This window comes from Idiotropiscis lumnitzeri, chromosome 9 (genome assembly GCF_059441095.1).
Source record: "Idiotropiscis lumnitzeri isolate Australia: NSW breed Sydney's pygmy pipehorse chromosome 9, RoL_Ilum_1.0, whole genome shotgun sequence".
In the NCBI taxonomy this organism is placed as follows: Eukaryota; Metazoa; Chordata; class Actinopteri; order Syngnathiformes; family Syngnathidae; genus Idiotropiscis; species Idiotropiscis lumnitzeri.
In genome coordinates this window covers 554,603-574,506 of record NC_142399.1, presented here as the reverse complement: position 1 = coordinate 574,506, position 19,904 = coordinate 554,603, and the positions used below count along the sequence as shown (strand labels likewise).

At 49.2% G+C, this 19,904-nt stretch overlaps 1 long non-coding RNA gene across 1 annotated transcript in view; it reads left to right on the top strand.

The window, feature by feature from the left end:
- Positions 1-4,545, top strand: part of LOC148329729 (uncharacterized) — a 35,762-nt gene extending 31,217 nt beyond the window's left edge. The window contains exon 3 of the long non-coding RNA XR_015845071.1: positions 1,599-4,545. This is a non-coding gene — a long non-coding RNA (uncharacterized LOC148329729). The remainder of the gene's footprint in view (positions 1-1,598) is intronic.
- The last annotated feature ends 15,359 nt before the right edge of the window (positions 4,546-19,904 follow it).

Below are 19,904 nucleotides of genomic sequence, written 5' to 3'. Positions count from 1 at the left end.
AGCACCGGCCCACGAGCAGCAGATCGACATTCGGCTTGAAAGCGTCGAGTCGTCCGCTGACACCGACCAAATGGTATTTTCTGCCGTTTCTATTCGGGGTCAGTTTCAGTTGGCATTGCCTGGTTATTTCAGGATGTTACACAATTGCGGTGAATAACGGTCACCTCTCACCACCAACTGTTGGCGACCCGCATCGGGCAAAAAGAAAATGTTTTAGTGCAGTCACAAGCAATACGGGATTGAAAAAGAATTTGCTTTTTATAGATAATCGTTTTAGATGATAATTATTCTAAAATGTTATATATATATATCTATCAAATGTTTCTTTTTTATTTCATATTAGACGCACCAAAAATGAAAAGCAAGATAAATGATTTGTCAGTCTTTTTGCTTTTAAATGCTCAAACATTGGATGACACGTGAAGCAACGTGAGGCGTATGCATCTCGCCTGCCCCGATGTGGCCCCGAGCCGAGTTTCGTCGGCCTCAGCCGGCGCAAAGCTTTGCCGCTCTGCTGCCGGGCGAACGGCTCCAAGCGTACGTGACGCAAATGTCATTTGCTCGGGCTTTCTCCTTCTTCAATTTCCCCAATGCCGAGTCCGCCCACCCGTCCTCCTTCTCGGAGACTCGGAGAAAGCGGCTTTATCGGCGGGTGGAAATTCACGAGCGCCATCGTCAAAGGCAATTCCCCGGTTTCCATGGAAACAGCCCACTTTAGTGCCGGTGGATCGGAGGAGGCGTGAGTCCAATGCCGCCTGTTACCATGGAGACTGGAATGTATCAGTATTCAGCGTGCGTGTCTGGCGCACTGAGCTCCACAAACGCAGAATAATTCATGCTCGCTGCTGTTGGAAATGACAACAACGTCATTTGGGGTGTCAGGCGCTCAGGCTAATTCCGCCGCCAATTAAGTTTGGCTCATGCAATGAGCAGCTGTCAACTGCCACACCTCAAATGGACAAAAATAGTTGTCCGGATTGTCTTACGTGTGCTTGCATTGCAACGGACAACCCCGGCGGGTTTTTTTTTTCGGACAAACACGAGAAGAACCCACTCGAGTGCTAAAATTGCGTCAAACAATTGAATGTGTCGTCAACCATCCCAAAAGCCAACGGATTGTTTGGGGAAGCTGCAGAAATCAACAAAGCTCCACAACACGCATTTGGTCGGAGTGGAGTTCACCAAACATGATCGAGAAGGCGGCCTGCGTACTAAACATTTCAAGTCCGGTCGCCACGTGGGGCCTTCTCAGCCGTCGTGGTGACGGTTCCAAGATGGCCGGACGCGACACACGGGTGAGGAAAGCGCAACATGACCAATGTCGTTCTTCAAAAAAGGTCACGTGGGCTCCAACCAAACATCGCGGCCGGTTTAGGCCTCGCGAGAAGGACTTTGGCTTTTCTGTGGCTGCTGAGACAAGCAGGCCGCATTTCAAAGAACTGAACATTCCACACTTTTTTCATGGCACAAATCTGAAAATGGGATGTGGGTGGCTGAGCATCACTCCGACTTCTTTTTTCTTTTCCGGATGAGCTTTTTTTTTTTTTTATTGCAACCTCATTCAGGATGTTTAGTCAATGTAATTTGTCTCCTTACAGGACCGAAGCCCGGCTGACTTTGGGAGGGCCGAGACGGTGGCTTGAACGAGGCCGACGAGAAGAACTCTTGCATGCGACGATAATAGCAGGAGGGGAAAGCCGTCTGCCGTCTGACGGCGGACGGGGACGGGGACGGGGACATGCTCTGCTAAGTGAGCTAAGTGAGAAGAATGCTTTGTGACACCCCTCCGGGGCACCTTGCGGACGGCGTGACAGCCGCATGAAAGCGTCAACATGCCACTTTTCACAGTCAACTCCTCTTCTCTTCACGCTTGCCAAAACGCACCACACTTTTTTTTTTCCCACTTCTACACGAGAGCAAAGACTTGCATCGATGTTGCTGCGAGTGCAAAATGTCACCATGGAAACCACTTTTTGGGGGCGGAATTTGGTGCATCGGTGGCGTCGTATTTTATTTGTATTGTGGCTGCAGCGGCAAAGTCAGCTGATTGTGGCCTTCAAAACATGTCTAATCGCATCGGGATTTCAGTCAACAAGCAAAAAAACACAATTGTTGTTTTCGGGCAGAAAAAAAAAAAAAAAGCTCACCTGCTCTCCCGTACACAAACCGACACTTCAGTTGCGTTTCTTACGGCGCAGTTTCAAAGTCGTCAACCCAACACCAACTTCTTGTTGGCGGAAAATCGTCCATCCACTTTTGTGGGCTTTTCAGGGTCCGGGTGGCGAGGGGCGCCGTCCGAGCAAGGCCGTCCGGACTCGTACGTCACCTCCTCCCGTCCCGGCGGGCCGTCCGACGCCGTCCCGTCGGCATATGCAAAACGACACCTGGCTTCGACCTCTTTTTTGGTTTTTTTCTATTCACAAATACGGGGAGGCTATTTTAGATGCATCGCCTAATTGTTCTCATCCGAGATAAAATGACACTTTCTTCTTTTTGTCAGCACACAGAACTCCCGTTATGCCTCCTGCTGGCGTGTGAGCACCTCTGGCCAGAATCACAATATCAGTCTGGAGAAAAAGGGGGAATAACGAATGCAACGTCTTTTGAATTTGCTCATTTCACCGAGCAAAAAAAAAAAAAAACCCAACTTTCTTGCCTTGACTGCCTGCAGCCAAATACTTTGCTTGCCTGGCACGGCTGCGTTCTGCTTCTAAAGCGATGACGCATGGCTCGGAGAGATGTTGTTTTTTTTCTTTGCCAAACCATCACATATGATTCGACACACGAAAAACAAACTTGAGAAACTCTGCATGAACTCCTTCAGCGCTGCAAACGGAAGCCAGACATCAAAGCGCTTTGAGAACAACTCGAAACATTTTGATCTCTCCGAGGCACCAAACACGCAATTTGCATGCGCCGGTGACATTTTGTAGCGAGAAGATCACGTCGTTTTTTGCGGTTGGGGAATGCGGCGGCGAGGCTGGAGGGTGCTGGCGGCACTTTCCCGCCATGATGCAAACTGTTTTTCTATCCAGGAAGGCCGCGAGATCGCAGCTGAACGAGTCTGGAAAGAAGGAAGCGAACGGGACATTTGGCGTGGCGCAATTTCCAGAACGATGCCGACACTCCTCGTAAACATTTCCGGGAACTTCACGTCACATGATGATGACCTCAATTTCTTGATCTTTTCTATCGTCTCTGTTTCGTAATACTGGACCAGAGCCAATTCTGTGATGTGAACTGTGGATCTGGTGCGAACGTGAGAGTCAACCTTCCATCAAGCAAGAGAGTCCAGTTGGGTTCGGAAGTCAACGACAAATCATCCGTACAATCATTTTGTTGCTTGTTTTGTTCAAGGGTGACAAGAAAGTGACGGGAACGTGCAGTTTTTTTTTTTCTTTTTCCCACTGCGCATTCTGCGTGCGCCGATGGCAGATCAAAGATGATCCGCTGCGTAAAAGGTGGAGCGGAGATGACCTTTAATGATGTGTTACTTTGGAGACGAGTGAACTGTTGAGGGGCAAGCCGTCGTTTTATGAGACGAGATCATATTCAATGTTTTTGCGTCGCAAATAATGTAAAATCAACACTCGACCGGCCCCCCTTGCCTGGTTGCTAAGCGACCGGCCCGTTGATGTTTGGGGGAGGATTTTGTCAAACGTCAGACATAAGTGTTCCCCGGCCTTCCTGACATCCAGCCGGGAGGGCGACGCCCACGTTCGCAGCAAGTGTTTGTGAGTAACACTTGCGAGCTTTTCAGTTCTTTTTTTTCTTTTCTTTCTTGACTCGGATGCTGCGGCGCTGCCTTATCTCCAAGCGCCGCCACACCTGAGTGTCATTGGCGAGTCCTTATCTTCCTCTCGACATGATCTACGGCACCCGCTGCCTGTCACTGATAGATGGAGCCCATCGTAAATCCAGCCGGGCCGTCCGCATCCGAGCCGACGAGCGACGCGATTCGGCAGCAAAGCAAATCGATGACCAGTCTCAGTTTCCATCGGGAAAATTGTAGTACTTATTGTCGCGCAACACAGAGATTCAACCTTTTCCCCACCGAACCTGTCAATTTGTGGAAGAAATGCTCGGAAAATAAACGCGCAGTGTCGGCACAAAGCCTCTTTTGCGCTGCGTTTTATATTAGCCGTCACAATTAACCGTAAATCGACCGTCATTGTCGCTGACACGCGGCGAGGTGCTGTGAACGCAACGCCGGCTAATTTCCCATTCAAATCGGCTAAACTTAACGTCCTTAACGGTAACGGAGGGACTGACCGGCAAAAAAGGGTCAAGTGCCCAGCTCTCAAAACGTTTATGCCACGCGCTCTTTGTTTGGGAGGACTGATCCATTCCGTGTATCTCCACCATTGCGCTTCTTTTTTGCTCGTAATTTGATGTGCAAACTTTGCCCAAATTATCTTCGGACACGTCCGCAATTGAGGCGGTGTCGAGTTGCTGAGGTGCGGTCCAAAAGTGCCACTTTTGTCGTCTGAAATACAAATTTGGTGCTCAGGTTGATTTCTCTCTCTCTTATTTAAAACACTTCACCTTCACCATCCAAATATAAATCAACTTTTTGCTTGTTTTTATCTAAGAATTTCGCAGCATAGTGAAGCGACTCATCATTGTCAATTTTTTCCTGTCATCTTTACAAAGGCGAGCTTGTATTTCTGGAGGGCGCTGTCCAGTTCACGACGGGGGTAGCGTGAATGAAACAGCATGGACGGAGCGGGAGGGGGTTGAACATGGTGTCAGGCTTTTTAGTGGCGAGTCTTCTTGTGTTGATGAATAATTGAGGTGTCGTCAAGCGGGGAGCCATTTCGCCGGCGCCAAGTTCAAATGAGAGCATTCTCGCTCTCTTTGAGTTGCCGCCGTCTCACGGCATCACTCGTCTCTCTCCGCAGCAGCCCGCTTGAGCCTCTCACCGCAATAAGGCTCGCTCCATCCGAGGAGAGACAAAAACATGCTCGGCAGACTCGTTCGGGTGCGATCGGGTTTCATCGTGACTAAAACAAAAAAAAAACACGTCAGGATTCGATGAAATATTCGGAGACGCTCACGTCGTCCCTTCGCAGCCGTGCAAAAGTTTGCCGTATCTACCCGTCCACACCAATTCCCCCACGTGGGCTTTCATGTCTCGGCCACAATCGGTCCGTTCGTACCACCAAAGAGCCCGAAAAGTATTCGCATCAAGAAAAAAGTTGTGGCACGAAAGCACACATTTTCATGAGATCTTGTCCGCCGGCCCGGTATCGGCGGACAATCGGTGACTCTTCAAAGTGTTTCCTTCTTTGGGAAATCTGAGCTTGCATTCTTCCTCTTTTAATGAGAACGAGCTCGTGGCCCAGCCCAAACATCAAAGCGCCTCTCTCGAGCGAATAATGATGCATGGCGAGAGCGCGCCTCAGGTGCTGCCTCAATCGCCAACACCCCCCCCCCTTCCTTGCGTACCTCTTTACGCCTCTCTCATGCCCAATTCACTCTAATTTCCGTGTTCGCTGACACAATCTTTTGCTGTAGTTGAGTCAAGAAGATCTGCGTAGGTGCACTCACCCCGCTCGTTGCGGCTCCAATAGTGCGAATATTGCGCAGCTTCCGTGCTTTGGGAGTTTTTCCAAAATATTCATCCCCCCAAAAATAAAATACAGCCCGATGGTCAGCCGTGTTGCCGAAAGTTGTTTCAAAGAGCTGCGTTACATACTCACGGTCACGCAAAGCGGTCACGCGATCGGCCAATGAGAGCGCGAGTGGTCCACGGGAATAAACGAGCGACACTTTTCAACAACATGTTTGGAAACTTCAAACGTGCCTCTCACTTTGTCAACAATTTTGGACCGAAACTGTGAGCGGAGCGCGCTCAGCCCACCGACGAGCATGGTTGTCTTAAAACGGCTTCCCTCGACTAGGAGCATGCGTTGGGGTTTGGTCTGCTTCTTTCTTCTTTTTTTTTTTTCGTACGATACCAAACGAAAACTAAACTTAGCGATATAGAGACACGACCGGGAAGGAACAACCTCAAATCGCTATGCAGTCAAATGTTGAAATGTTCGCAAAGCGTGTGAATCATTGACCACGAGTGTTTTCTGCTACGCTGGTAAGCTGTCAACAACTTTGAAGAATGTTTCCAAATCTCAAAATCTCATCGGGCTGCTCATGGTCCTTGCTGCGAATAAGCGTGAGTGGAGTTTGCAAGATTCCTCCTGGAGGTCGACAGGTCGCGTTCGGAGTTAACAAGAATGTGGCATGACCTCATTAAAACATCCCGACGCCGCTTTCAACTGCCGTTCTTCCGTGCTGACTCATCGTTACGTATGTTAATAGTGTGGGCCTGTAAACACGCGCACACGTTCAAGAGCCAACACCAAAGAACTCACAATAAATGAAGCGGTCGTGTCGTCTCCTGAATCATGTCAGCTTTTTATGAGCGTTACAACGCGTGCATCATAACAAGCAACAAGGCACACTTGTGTCATTCTTCTATTGCATCATGGGAAAAGTGCCTCAATTCGTCATCAGCAGTTCACCACTCAGACGACAGCTCACTGGAAGCAAACGTTTGGAAAATGAAAAGGTCGCTATAAGCAGCACTAAGGAATCATCACTTTTTACTGTGAAGATGGAAATGATCTACAAACGCTCATTTTCGGGGGGAAAAGCTGAATGATTTGGAGGATAGAGAAGGATGAAGGTACGACAAATACGACTCCAGATAATAATAATAATCATCAATTGAATTTGTAGACAGAAGGCAAACTGAAACGGTAACATAAGCAGTGAGGTGAACAATATTTGATCAAACCACCAAAATGAGATTTATTTATTTTTTGTGACGTTTTGCGTCCCACAATCCTTTGGCCTACTTGCTCCGACACACACTCAGGTCGTATTTTTGGAGCCGTCACATGCAGCTGCTACTGTCATACAGAGGTCAAGATTCTTGGCCGTCATTATTCATCGGCAACACTGACCCGGTTGGAGTGGACCGTTACAGAACTTCTGACCTTTCCTTTCAATCACAGAACAAACTAATACTTTCAAGAACTTTATTAGAATTTTAAAACTGCTTTTTAGTTCAACAGCCAACAACCACTCACTAAGATAGGAAGACATTTATTATGTTTCACTCTTGATTGAATATTATTTGAGAAATTCTTGAGTCTGACCGCTAAATGTTGACTTGACTATTTCACTTACAATAATTTGGCTGCGATTATTTCGGTCAGCTGCTAACGACTGCTTTTGTCAATTAGCTTAAGTGGATAGAAATGAAAAGCACGTTTATGTCGTTTGTCTTGACGTGATGTGGCATGACTCCATGAGACTGGCTTTAAGTCAGCTCATAGATCTTGTACAAACTACAAAATTGCATCGCTGCATAACAATGTATACGACAACAGTATATAACACATTTCAGTTTTTTGTATTTTTTGAGATGTCCAAAATGCAGTGGTGGGCACTCAAAGCCGTCAAGGCCTTATCTGCTGGCCTAAGATAAAAATAATAATAATAATAATTTTAAAAAAAACTGATCATGTTCTTCACGTTGATATCATATTATATCCTGGTGTTTTATTTTTAGGTGAGTGTTTTTATCCAATCAGAATTCAGATAGCATCTGTTGTCAGTTAGATTTCATTATCCCAGAAATGTTATGATTGGATACTCACTCGTGAGGTTGCCGCGCTATGCGGAATCTACACACCCGGAAGTTGGAACTGGCGACCGTTCGAACATCGAAAATATATTCTTATTTCTTTTTTTTAAAAGCCACAATGCCCAAAGGAAGGAAAGGTGTGGATTTAATTGCAGATACACTAGCGAGGCCGTTTTCAAGACGAACCTTTCAAGAGGAGCGAGATCGTCCTACACGTTCGTGCGTAAGTGTCTTTCTGTCTATTATTTCTCCAGCCGTGGTGTCATCAATGATGCTTTTGTGAGGGGGATTTATTCAAGACGGACTTCACTCAAGGCCTACGTGTGAAATGTGCGGCCCGCCACTGCCAAAATGTTTGTACAAGCGCAAATGTTCCCCCTGCTGCCTCTTATTTTGCCAGCGCTACACTGGCAGCACTTTGCTTGCTAGTTTGCGTCCTCCTTTCAGACACGCTATTTAATGACGCAAAATTAGTCACCACAATTCATCTCAAGTTTGATAAATCACAAGATGCGTGCTAAATTCATCTTGTCCGTGCAGAAAGCGCAAAATGATCCGCGTGGGTGCGCCTGCTTAAAAGAGATTCCACCGCTGTTTGCATGATCAGCAAATGTTCGCTCGTTTTTTTTTTTGCACACGCAAGCCGACGCGAGTAAATCGCACAACCAGTCGGCCACCGACGTTGCCCGACTTCAACTCTGAGAAACCGTTCTGCATCCGTTAAAGGAACATCTATGGGAGGGGGGGGGCACACATAGATCTTTACAATGTATGTATTCATTTTTCAACTGTTGCGCATAAGCATTTGGATTTGTGGAGCATCGATGAACGACGAGGTGAGGCAACAAACAAAAACAAAACTTACTGTTGCTGCAGTTTTCAACCCTTTCATGTATAGGATCCCTTTGAAGCCAAAAATATGTAACCCCCCCCCCCCCCCCCCCATGGTAGAGATGAATTCTCTTTTCCCTCACATTAATGAATTTTATTAAATTGAGCACAGCAATTTTGGTGGTTTTTTTTCTATAAATTTATGATTGTGACAAAATTGTGGACAAAAAGAGCATTTTGATTTTGAAACGCTGAACAGTTCTTCGAAATGGGCCTCATCCCTTCCCGGCCGGCATTGTTCAGCTCAGGTAACTTTTGATTTGACGTGTTATGTAAATCAAAGACAACAACGATGAAAATAACGTCAACTGGAAATATCAAATAAACCTTCTTCGCATGTCGAATTGGCCCTACTGAATACTAAGAAGGGTAAGAGAGTCACATTGAGCCCAACATTCATATTCATCAGCCTTAGCAGAATAATTCCACTTTGATCACGATGTCTTTGAATTTTGAGCAGGTGAGCGTGCTTCCTCCCTATTTAGCATCACAACTGCCGAGTTTCCCCCAAAATGACATCTGGCCCACATTAGAAAGCAAAATGCAAGTTGTGTGTGTTGTTTGGCTAAAGGTCTGTCCACGTTGCGAGGCCGCCGTGCGTTGCTAACTGAGGTGTCGTGCCGCTCATCTATTGATAGGGGCTGCTTTGGCTCGACGCCATCAGGAGCATTTCGCTGGGAGCGGCCCAAAATCGGAACTCATGCCTCTCTCGTGACCATTATTGTGAACCGAGACCCGTTCTAGCAGAAGTATAGTCATCGTTTTGTTTTTTGTTTAATTTTTGTGGGCGTTTAGACTATACTGGCTCGATGGTATTTCGAGATGTGTGGCTTCAGTGTCGGACCACGTTGTGCTTCAGCATGCTGGGCGGCAATAACGTCTACTGGAAGAGATTCCGATTGTCATGAAGATAAAGAAGCCTCCCAACTAATCGCCAGTAATAATCGTGTTGCTGTCTGTGAGTTTTGTTGAATTCTGTGTTTGTAAGTGTTGCTGCACCATTTGTGTGAAAGTAAAAGTTGTTTGAGGGTTGATCATTAATAGGAGAAGCGGCTTGGTAGATGGATGGATGAAGCTATTCTAACTTTGGTTTGTGTCGCTTGTTTGCTGAATATTTACGAACTGTGGGCATGTGAAGCCCTTTGAGGCGTTCTTGAGAGTAAGAGCTACGGAAGTAAATTTGACTTGACTTGACCAAGAGTGACAAATTTGCAGCTTGGGACATAAAAAGTTGGCTGCGTTAAGCCCTCTTTTGTTCTCTCCGTTTCAAAAGCCATGAAAACCGCCACAACAACAACAACCTCGTTCAACTTTGGCAGCTGTCTGTTTTCTCTTCCCTTCTGCTATTTTTTGTCGCCGATTGTTTTGTAAAGGCGTGGCGCTGACGTTAGCCCCGCCCACCACTTCACTGGCTTCAACGAACAATGGATGGACGGATCTCTATTTGTGAGGCGTGCCAAATACACACACTTGCGTTTTTGTCCGTGTCCGAGTTTGTCCGGGTGTGGCTTCTGAGGCCAAGCGGAGCCTCGAGTCGGCGTGCATCTCCCGAGATCGCCGCTCAGAGGTGACGGAGATGAGGACCCATCGCGGTGACATCACAGCCTAGAGTGCAACAACAAATGTCATCTTGTTTCAAGCCAAACAAAGGACGCTTGTTTCCCTTGCTGATTGCCTCCCAGGATTTGGAAGTGTGACGGACGAGCAGTGAGCTTCCTTTCTCTGCTAAGACGCTCACGGGGCAAAGCAATTTGAATTTGGGGAGGAACGCCGATCACATGACCCGCTAAAATAACTCAACGGTCGTACGGCAGCCTTCTTAGCTGTGGGGGAATTCAAAATGACGTCCGTGCCCACTTTAAGCTAACGGTGCTAATGGACACGCAAACTTTTCTTTGCAGTCTGAGTGAAAGGCGAGTGGGAGCATTTGTGCTCACGTTTGTCATTTCTCGAGAACAAAATCAAGAGCCATGCCGTGAGATTGGGACCTCGCGATGTGTTTCTGTGAGCAACTTTCTGGTGGCTGGATAAAAAAATAACTTTGTTGATGCAAATCATTTCAAACCGAAGCAGAATCCGCGACCTCGAGTACGAGGACAAGCGGGTGTGTTTTTGTTTTATTGGTGCAAAAACTGAATCTTGACGTTTTCTATTTCTTGCGGTGGAGATCATGTCAAGTGACTTTGAAAGATTGAGTGAAAGCGTGAAATTTGCGTGTTCTGTCCCAGATGTCGATGAGAACAAGTCGGTTATCTTTTCCTTTCTTGTCAAAGTCCTCCGAGAGTAAGATGACAATTTGGCCACTGACAGCCTCGATGTTATGACGGCAACAAGAAACAAATTCAAGCAGCAGACCGAGCGTGAAAAGATGAGCGCGATCGCGACGTATTCTTCTTAATTAATTTCCTACGCGGGTAACTTTGGAGCAAGAAGTGAAGGAAACCTTGAGTGATGTTTTTTTTTTTTTTAAGGCGTGTGCTTGAGGGCGTGGTGTCATGAAGTGAACGACGAGGCCCGTTTGTTTGTTTGCGATTGACCGCCTGGTGTGACTTGAATGGAAATGGGAGCGGATGGTCTGGCTCAAGACCCGCGAGAACATTTAGCAGCGGCCCGCCGAGTTCATGGTCATCTCGTGCTTTGAGATGAACTTTTGCGGCGGCCAGCAGCCGCTCTTGCGCGAGGGACCTTTTTCGGAGGAGGGCTCGAACTTCCATTTTGGGGAAACGGTTGCGAATCCTTCCCCGTGACCCCACGATGTACGATACGAACATATCGCGAGCGCAGCTGCTTTCCATTTTCGATATTGAATCGTCATCGGCAGCCTTCGTGCGCTCGATAGATTTCCCGATGGCCTGGCGTGCTGGCCTTTTTCTATTTTAGAACCGTTTGCTTGACAAATCATCCCAAGAAATGTGAAGATGTTTTTATTTACTTTTATCGTACACTGAAAAATATGGTTGTTGATTTTTCTCCGTTTTATGATATCAAGTAGTTCACGAAATCAGTTTAGCCCCAAAACAGTCGCGGTTGTGTCTTTACTTTTGCAGTGTGATGTCATCCAATATTTTGTTCTGAACAGCATGACGGTGGTTCCATCAATGTTGCGACGGTTCGCATGATCATCAAAGTTTCATATCGTTTTTTTGGAGCAAAGATTTGAAAGTCCAGAACGGTCATGCGATATGCTCAAAGATACCAGAATAGCTCCGAATGGGTCCTTGAGGTGAGGTCATGTGATCGTGGCGGATTATCAAGATAAGAACCAACTCTGAAAATGAAAATAAAGTGTCCAAACCGAAATTGAAACAAATAATCCGTGCGCCGGTGCTGGTGCCGGCAATGTCAGCAGTTCTGTTTCCTCTGGCAATTCCCACCGTGCCATGTGGCGGTCGGGCTCACGTTGCACGCTGAGCGGGGGGGGGGGGACCTTTGAGCTGAGATGGCGTTGGCCGCCGCGCCACTTATCCCTCCAACCATCTTGCCGTCCTCCCAAAAATTCTCGGGTCCTCGGGCAGCGCAGAACCCAAAATAACAAAACCCTATCAGCACTTTGATCTGCATCCCCGGGCAAGCTGTGATACTCGCGCAGCTGCTCCAACACCACTCAAGGCACAAACAAAGTTGTGGAGAGGATTTAGGGACTAAATATAGTTGCGGGAGAACCTTTCACCTCCGATGGAGCCAGACGTGGATAAGATGCTTGGTGACAGGGACAACCTTCAACTGTCCTTCAGATGCACACCACGTGCAAGTGAGCCACAAACGCAAGATAAAGATCTCGGCAAACTGGGAATGCAATGATGCTTTGACCTCCTGGATGCTTTAAGGTAGCAAGACGTCCGCTTTTTGTGGGCGGGGCAAGGAAAATGACTCCACCCGACTCAAACGGCAACCAGAAAATGTAGTAACGGTCGAGCCGAGCGCACTTGATTGTCGCTTCAAACCAAACTTTTCCACTTCCTGTTTCGACCCACTCGTCGGTCCTTGCCGTACATTTTTATTGCACAGCGCAGAACGTGTGCGGGAACAATAAAAAAAAAATGTCAGTCGGCAAATAGTGAGCCGGTGGGGCGTGCGGTCGTCAGGAAGCGGACGAACATCAACTTCAACGACTGCCGCTGGATTATTTTGCTTGATTTTTTTTTTTTTTTTCCCAACACATCGTAGTTGCATTAATCTGTCAATTTGTTTGTGGGCCACCCCCTGCTTGGCGGATCAATCACTGCCTCGATTTTAAAAAGGTCATCAGTGAGAGTCAATTCCAAAATCTAAGCTTCAAATCGAGAGCTTTCACAAATAGACGAATGACGTTTTCGCCTTCGAGCCGCGACGCGCCACCTCTGATCAAGGTCACAGCTTGGGGAAGACCGATGAGCTTGCTGCGGCACTTTGTGTCTCAAACGCATGACTTGTGTTGCAAGAGCGACGGAACGGAGGGCTTTAGAGCCGTCACCAATAACTCACGGCCAAGTTGCTTGCCGCAGGACACCATCACTATGCTGATAACATGTGCGAGGGCACGGCAAGGACGTCACTGATTGTTGATAGCAAAACAACAAAAAAGGATGTTTGAGATGCTTCTTTTTGCAATCTTCTCTTTTAAAGCCACGTCCTTTTTTTATTTTGTGGGCTATTTTCCGTGCATGTCAGCAGGTTTCGTCCACTTTCGACAGACGCAAATAACTGTCTGTCGAAATACCTGCTAGGCTCTAATTCAACCAACGCAATTGCACAGGTGGGGTCATGCCCCGCAGCCGCCCGTCACCGAGTGACCGAATGGCGCAGGCATCTCTTTGTGTGTGGCTGTGTGGGAAGGGGCGAGACATCGACGGCAGTCGGACAACTTTGTAAAGAAAGGCAGCGAAGAGTAACGAGAAGGCTTTCGGTTGCCAACGTGACAGTATGTGCGCTCCTTGTTTCCGTGGCAACGGGCATATTGACACGCTGCAGCGCTGCTACTGAAAGTTGGCGGGCATCCAGGAAGCACCCTGCCTGCGCACGGAGCTCTCGTTATGCCGCACAATCGGCTCCACGCGAGCCCAAGATCATCTTTATGGGCTGAAAAGCAATTTAAGGAGAAATGAAACAAATCGCGTGGCCATGTGTCTGCTTGTCGTCGGTATGATCGTGATTGCATGATGTGCCGTTGCGGTGCGGGGACAGAGAGGGAGAGAAAGTCCAAGCGACAGAGAAAAACATGAACGGAGGGAGGGGCGAGGTTTGCGTCACGCGGCGCTCGCATGTAAAGATGAATCGAGCGAAAGGTGACGCTCGTGTTACGTTCCAAGCACATCCAACCGGCTGGACGGGGGAGGGGCCGCGCTCAACACCGACAGATGGATAAACCCAAGAGAGGAATGCGTGCCAAGCGCCAACTGTATCAGCGGCTTGCTGGGGCCTGAAAATGTCAGGCGTCAGCGACGAGCCACGCGTTGCCTGCTATTTATATAATCCAGCATGTGCTGCATGTACACATAAGGCCCGAAGAGCGGGAATGGCGGGGGTTAAGGGGAAGAGCACTGCCAGGCGGAGGCGGAGGCGGAGGCGAGATGAGTGCGTGTGACTCATCGCTCTATCGGCCGTAAAAGCGGCCTGACGGGAGCCGCCATTGCTCGATGTGTTCAGACAGGCTGGGGAGGGAAATGTCAACAGCGGGCGGGCCGGGCCGCGAATGGGCCCATAAAGGCTACCATTATCTCATCTCACTCGCACGGCGATGCAAAGGCTGTACTTAGAGCCCAGGCAAGTGGTCATGATGGAAGCGACGGGCTGTTTTGGAAACGCCGCTGCCGCCTTGGCGTGAGCGCATAAATACACAGAGGACATTTGCAAAAGCCCCACGCTGGCTGAAAGTCATTTCGTGGCTTGCTAGTCTCCAATTAGTGACTGGCTGGTGAACAAGTAACCCCATCAAAACACATCAGTTGGCATTTTGCTACGCGGCCTTTTGCAAAGCCCTTCAGTGTCTGCGTGGTCGGCGTCCTTGGCCAGACAAAGGCCGCTAAAGCCTGGATTTCATTTCCACATTGTGCCCCGGTGTCCCCTTCATTGTTGATTTTTCCACTCTGTGCAAGGCCAGTGCGTTGGAAGCGCTCCGTTCGGCCCGCGTCAAAAGCGGAAAAAAAAAACCTCTCGGCTGCGGACAGCTCGGCCACTCTTGTTATTCATGTCATGCCTGATGGTTTAGCGGGGCGGGGTGCAGAATTTTCCAGAAGCAGCTGTGCGCTCGTGAAGCTGACAGCCCAAAAAGGTCTCGGACTCCCTCCTTTCTTTCTCTCCGAGCCGCCCGCACTCCGCCCCATCCCTTCTCCTCCATCAGCATGCTTGGCTCCGTGCCCAGACTTACTCCAACTCACACTGAAACAGAAATATCCGCACCCCCCCCCCCCGCGCCCTTCCGCCCGCCGCTGAACATATCCCTCTGGCTCAACCGCGAAGCTTCCATCACTCCGGATGACATTGGATCATTTTTCTCCCCCTGCACATTGCCGCTAAAGAGGCGGACGAGGGCGAGGAGGGGCTGCCCCTTCTGCCTTGTGATTAAATCATGACAGCGCTGCGTGTACGCGACATGATTTCCCAGCCGACCTGTCGTGAGCCCCACTTTTTGGGATGAGGGGGTCCCAACTGCGTTTGGTTATTTGGTGCGCTCTTTGTCCACCTGTCGCGAGAGGCATCACCGGAGTTATCAGCTCACGGGCAAAGCAATGCAAGCGCTCTAAATAAAGCAACCCCGGCGACAGTTGTGTAACACACTCCAAGTCTCAAGCTCCAAGAATAGCAGCCACCTGTCAAACGCAGGCCGCGCTTGCCCTCTCCGAATGTTCTGCGGCAGAAACGCTCGCAGAGAAAAATAGTTGGCCAAAATCAAAAGCAAAAGGCGCATCCCGCTATGATTGACGACAGCGTCGTGGCGAGAAACTCCGGCGAGTGGCCGCGTGTGCGCGTGCAGACACGCACACACTTTGTCCCCGACATGCAAACAAAAGTGACAAAATATCCAAGAGCGGCGCTCTTATCTGCTGACAACGTGGAGATAAAAGAATGATCTCTCCGCAAGCAAAGTGGCGCGCTTTTCAATACCACAAGTCCATCGTGTAATTGTGCGGTCGCGGCGTTTCCGTAGCACGCCGACGCCGACTTGAAAGGGCCAATAATTATGTGAGGCCGAGGCCCAAAGCTGAGCGACGCTAGAAGAGACGAGGAGCTGCCGTGAGCACCCCGTAATACATGACCGCAGTTCTGCTGACACCGCCCGGAAAGCGGGCCGTTCATCAGGCGAGCGGGCCGCTCCCTCAGAAACGCGCCGGCGAGCGTTTTACGACATCACGACGCCGGCTGGAGCTGCGGCAAACATCTTGACGCCGCCTGGGTCTCCTCGGCCTGCCATGGCCTTAAATGGACTTTGTGTGCTCCTTCAGCTCCGAGATGCAAAGACACGCAGACCTTCGCGGCAGAGCCCAAACGCCACCAAAAATATTACGGCTACAAAAGTCAAAGTGCGACAGATTAGAGAAGAAAATTGTACTTACTAATCTGTCGGCAGAGGCGAGCATGATTGAATTCTCTAATGAAGAACGCGAAATGAGGAAAATAACGTTTGAATCGGCGGCGTTATTAGATAAGCGCTGCCATTTGTCAACTCCTTCTGGAACCGGAGCAAAGAAACGTTGGCGAACGAGGCCTTTTATTTGTCATGAAAAAAAAAGCGCGAGGAGCGAAAGACGGCGTGCTCGCGACTCGGATGTTTACTTTTAGCCTGGCTCACGCTGGGCGGCAAATCTAACTTGTGAGACGGCCAACACCGCCCGAATCCATACGTTGGCCGGCCGTGGTACGGAGCGACTGGGCCGATCTCGCGGCTCGATTAGGCATTTTGTTTTTCCTCCGGTTTCGTCGCCGCACGCCATCTTATCGGCTGATCCCGAGCCAGGCTTTCGGTGTTTGTTGCTCAGCGGAAAAAGAAGAGATCGTGCTGTGCTCTTGGAAGTGGCCCATTTCTTTGTCCTCGTCTCTTACTTTGCCTCGTTCCCATGTTCATTTTTCATCCTCATATTTTTTGGTCCCCTTTCCTTCTTCCTCTCTCCTAGCCCAACCCCCCCTCCTCCTTCCCACCCTCTCTCAGCTGCTCCACTTACAAGATTTGGCAGCACTCCAAGATCTGAGAAAAACATTGAGGCATAGCTCGGTTTGATGTCTGGAAAGAGAGCGAGCGAGCGAGGGAGAGGAAGAGAGCGAGAGCGAGTCCTCATTTCCATTTCACACACTCGATTCATAGCAACAGAAAGAAAGAAGCGTACGAATGTCTAGCGAGAGAGTGACTGCCAGTCGGAAGCAAAGGCAGACATGTTTGCAGAACACGACACGTTTCCGTTCGCGTGACCTCGGCTTCTCTCGAAGCTCGACTCGCTGAGGCCCGCCGCGGAGGGGGAAAAAAAAAGGCCCATTTGGCTCACGGCGTCGCAATCAACTTAACGCGTTGGCTTTTACGGCCGCGCCAGCCAACCATCCGAAGAGACGTTTTACACATCTCGCCACGCTCCTCCTAATTGTCGGTCGGAGCTCCAACTTCTCCCTCCTTCGTCTCACGAGAAGCCTTCATTACGGACCTCGCAGGAGGCTGAGCGCAACTCCAAAGGGAAACTTTGATTGATGAAAAAAAGAGTGTGTCCTCAATACAACATTTGCTGTGACCTTGTTTTCTCTGACAGCTCTAAATTTAAAGCGAGCGGATCAGTTCTTTGTGGTCCAGATTCTCCTTTTGGCACATTATTGAGCGAAACGGAGTAAATGTCGTCTCTGCCGCACTCCAACACGTCCAAGGTCATTTTAGGGACGGGAATGTCGAGGTGGGATAGTTCCGCAAGGATTTCAACACATTCAATCCCATATCGGCAAGTTTTACTTTCTAACATAATGACAGTCTCCTTGTCAATGTTTGTCGCCGGACACGTCTTGTGACGTCGTTTCCTCCGTGAGTGTCGCCGTTGTCAGCAAGGAGCGACCTTCGAAGCATGACGTATTCTGGAGACGAGCCACCGTTCCCTCAAGCCGATATTCTGAACCGAATGTTTTCAACAGATGAGAAATGCAAGCGAGGCCCGTCTGACGACTCACACGAGGTCAAAATGAAGTGACCATGAAACCGACGCAAAATATCAACATTGCGAAATCTGCAGAAACGTTTCATTTGACTTTACATTATACAAGTTCACGACAGACGCAATCACGTGAGCGACTCCGAAATATATTTCAAAACATTTTCCGTGTTTGTGTTGCGTTCACGTGAAATGGACAAAACGTGACGCGCGTCGTCGTCATCGGCCGGCAAGCGGCAAGCCCAATAAAGTCGACGCGTCCCGTTTGCTTATGCAAGTCAACGAGTGCGCTCGCGGCGCCGAGCGTCGTTCCGGAGACGACAAATATGAACTGTGGCCTCCCGAGCCCATCGACATCTTTTGAGTTAAGCATTAAGCCGGCCACAAAGTCGCCAATCTGTTGCCGCCGCTCACGTCGCCCGATGAACACGCCCCCCGTCGCATATTTCAATCGGACAGCCAACGGGCGGGTTTATGACCGTTGATAAAACCATGTGGAGATATTTTGCAGCATCTGGAAGTACAAAGTACGATCCGCTAAAGCCAACGCATCAAACTAAAGTTGTCACGTTAAAGCAGCCCAATGGAATCAATGAAGATGTCATTTTGGGCGGGGGCATTTCAGTTTCCAATCAAGTGGCAAGACACCATGGAAGCGAGGTCTCATCCGTAGATTAAACATAAAAAAAACACACAAAGCCACATGATGTGATCCTGCCAGCATCGTCAGAATATTGTTGTTGTTTTGCGTGTTTCCTGACACATTTGAATCATCGCAGCATCTGCAGTGGACCCATTTCACTCGTCACGACGCGGCGCTACGTTTTGGCTCCGACGCTTAACACCGATACATTATCGTCGCGTTTGTCATTTCCGTGAACAAACATGCATGGCTGCGGTTGCGATAACGCTTACAAACGTTCCTTTGTGTGCTAAAGTGCAAGCGAGCACACACACGCCGCTAATCTTGCCAGCCATTCCATTATGATGCACAAGTGGGTCAAAGTCCCGATTCATAAAATAAAGTGCACATTGACTGCGAGTGCGGCAAACTAAAGCGCTGACCTTTCTCAAACTCGGCTGCGTTTCTGGTTGAAAGTCCGAACGATAAGCGGCTGATAAGGACACCGATAAACGGAACGGGGCTATAAACAGACGGCGCTCGTTCAAATGGCACGTATTGAAAGATGCGTATCATAAAAACGTTTTATCGGCTTGTTTGCATTTCCGTGGGATGGGACGTGTTTGCTTCAATAAGTTCATGAGGAGGAAAACATTTCAGTAAGGGCGTTTAGAACACAAGCGCTTTTGTTTGTGTGTCGTTGCAGAATTTTGGACAGCTCGAAAAAACATGAGCAGGAAGCAGATTGTGTCTCAAATAATGACGCAACTACCTACTACATCAACACACACACACACACACACACACGCAGGCAGGCAGGCAGGCAGCACCCCCACCCAGCCCGGCGAGCAAGAGTCTGTTTGCTGCAGCGTCAGCTCCATACGAGCGAGACTTCTTTGTCTGTCGGCGCCAAACGCGTCAACGCCGCTCGAAGGCACACCAACTGCCTTTTGTCATTTAAGCATCTCATAAGCTGCTCGCGCTTGGCAGGAACGGCTCCAGGTGGCCTGTTGCCGTCACACACGCGCACACCCCGACCTGCGGTTTACATTCGACGGCACCTCGTCGGTTAATCGGCCACATTTGCATGCGACGCGGGACAACACGCGGCCTACCCGAGCAGATTCCCGCTCTGCAGTCGCGTGTGTTGTTTGCCGTCCGTGTGGCGTGTTGCATTCTTGCAGTCTGCTCTGATGTTTTTGGGGCCACTGGTGATTGGAAGAAAACAAAAAAGTCTTGTAACGTTGCGCCCAGTATGCATCAAAAGATTTGGATGCAATTCAGCGTGATTCATACACAAGTTCCATCGCGGCGCTGATAATGACGCACGATTCCCACACGACTGACTCAACAGATTCCATCCGACTGAGCGTGACTTGGCACATATTTCAGTAGGCAGCAGTGTTGCACAAATGGAAGCAATTGGGGGGGGGGGGGGGGCAACGTGCCAGTTATTACCAAGCGCGCTTTCATTTTTTACGAGTCATGTGCGCAGAGACAGGCCGCCTTTGTGCACGCGGCGAGCCAGCCCACTTCCGTCCTCCTGAGGCCACGCAACAAGCAGAAAGGAGCCCTGCCTTGCCCGCGCGTCGGCGGCCCGGCGCCCCAAAGCCACTCGAATGAAGCAAGCTCACACAATCGG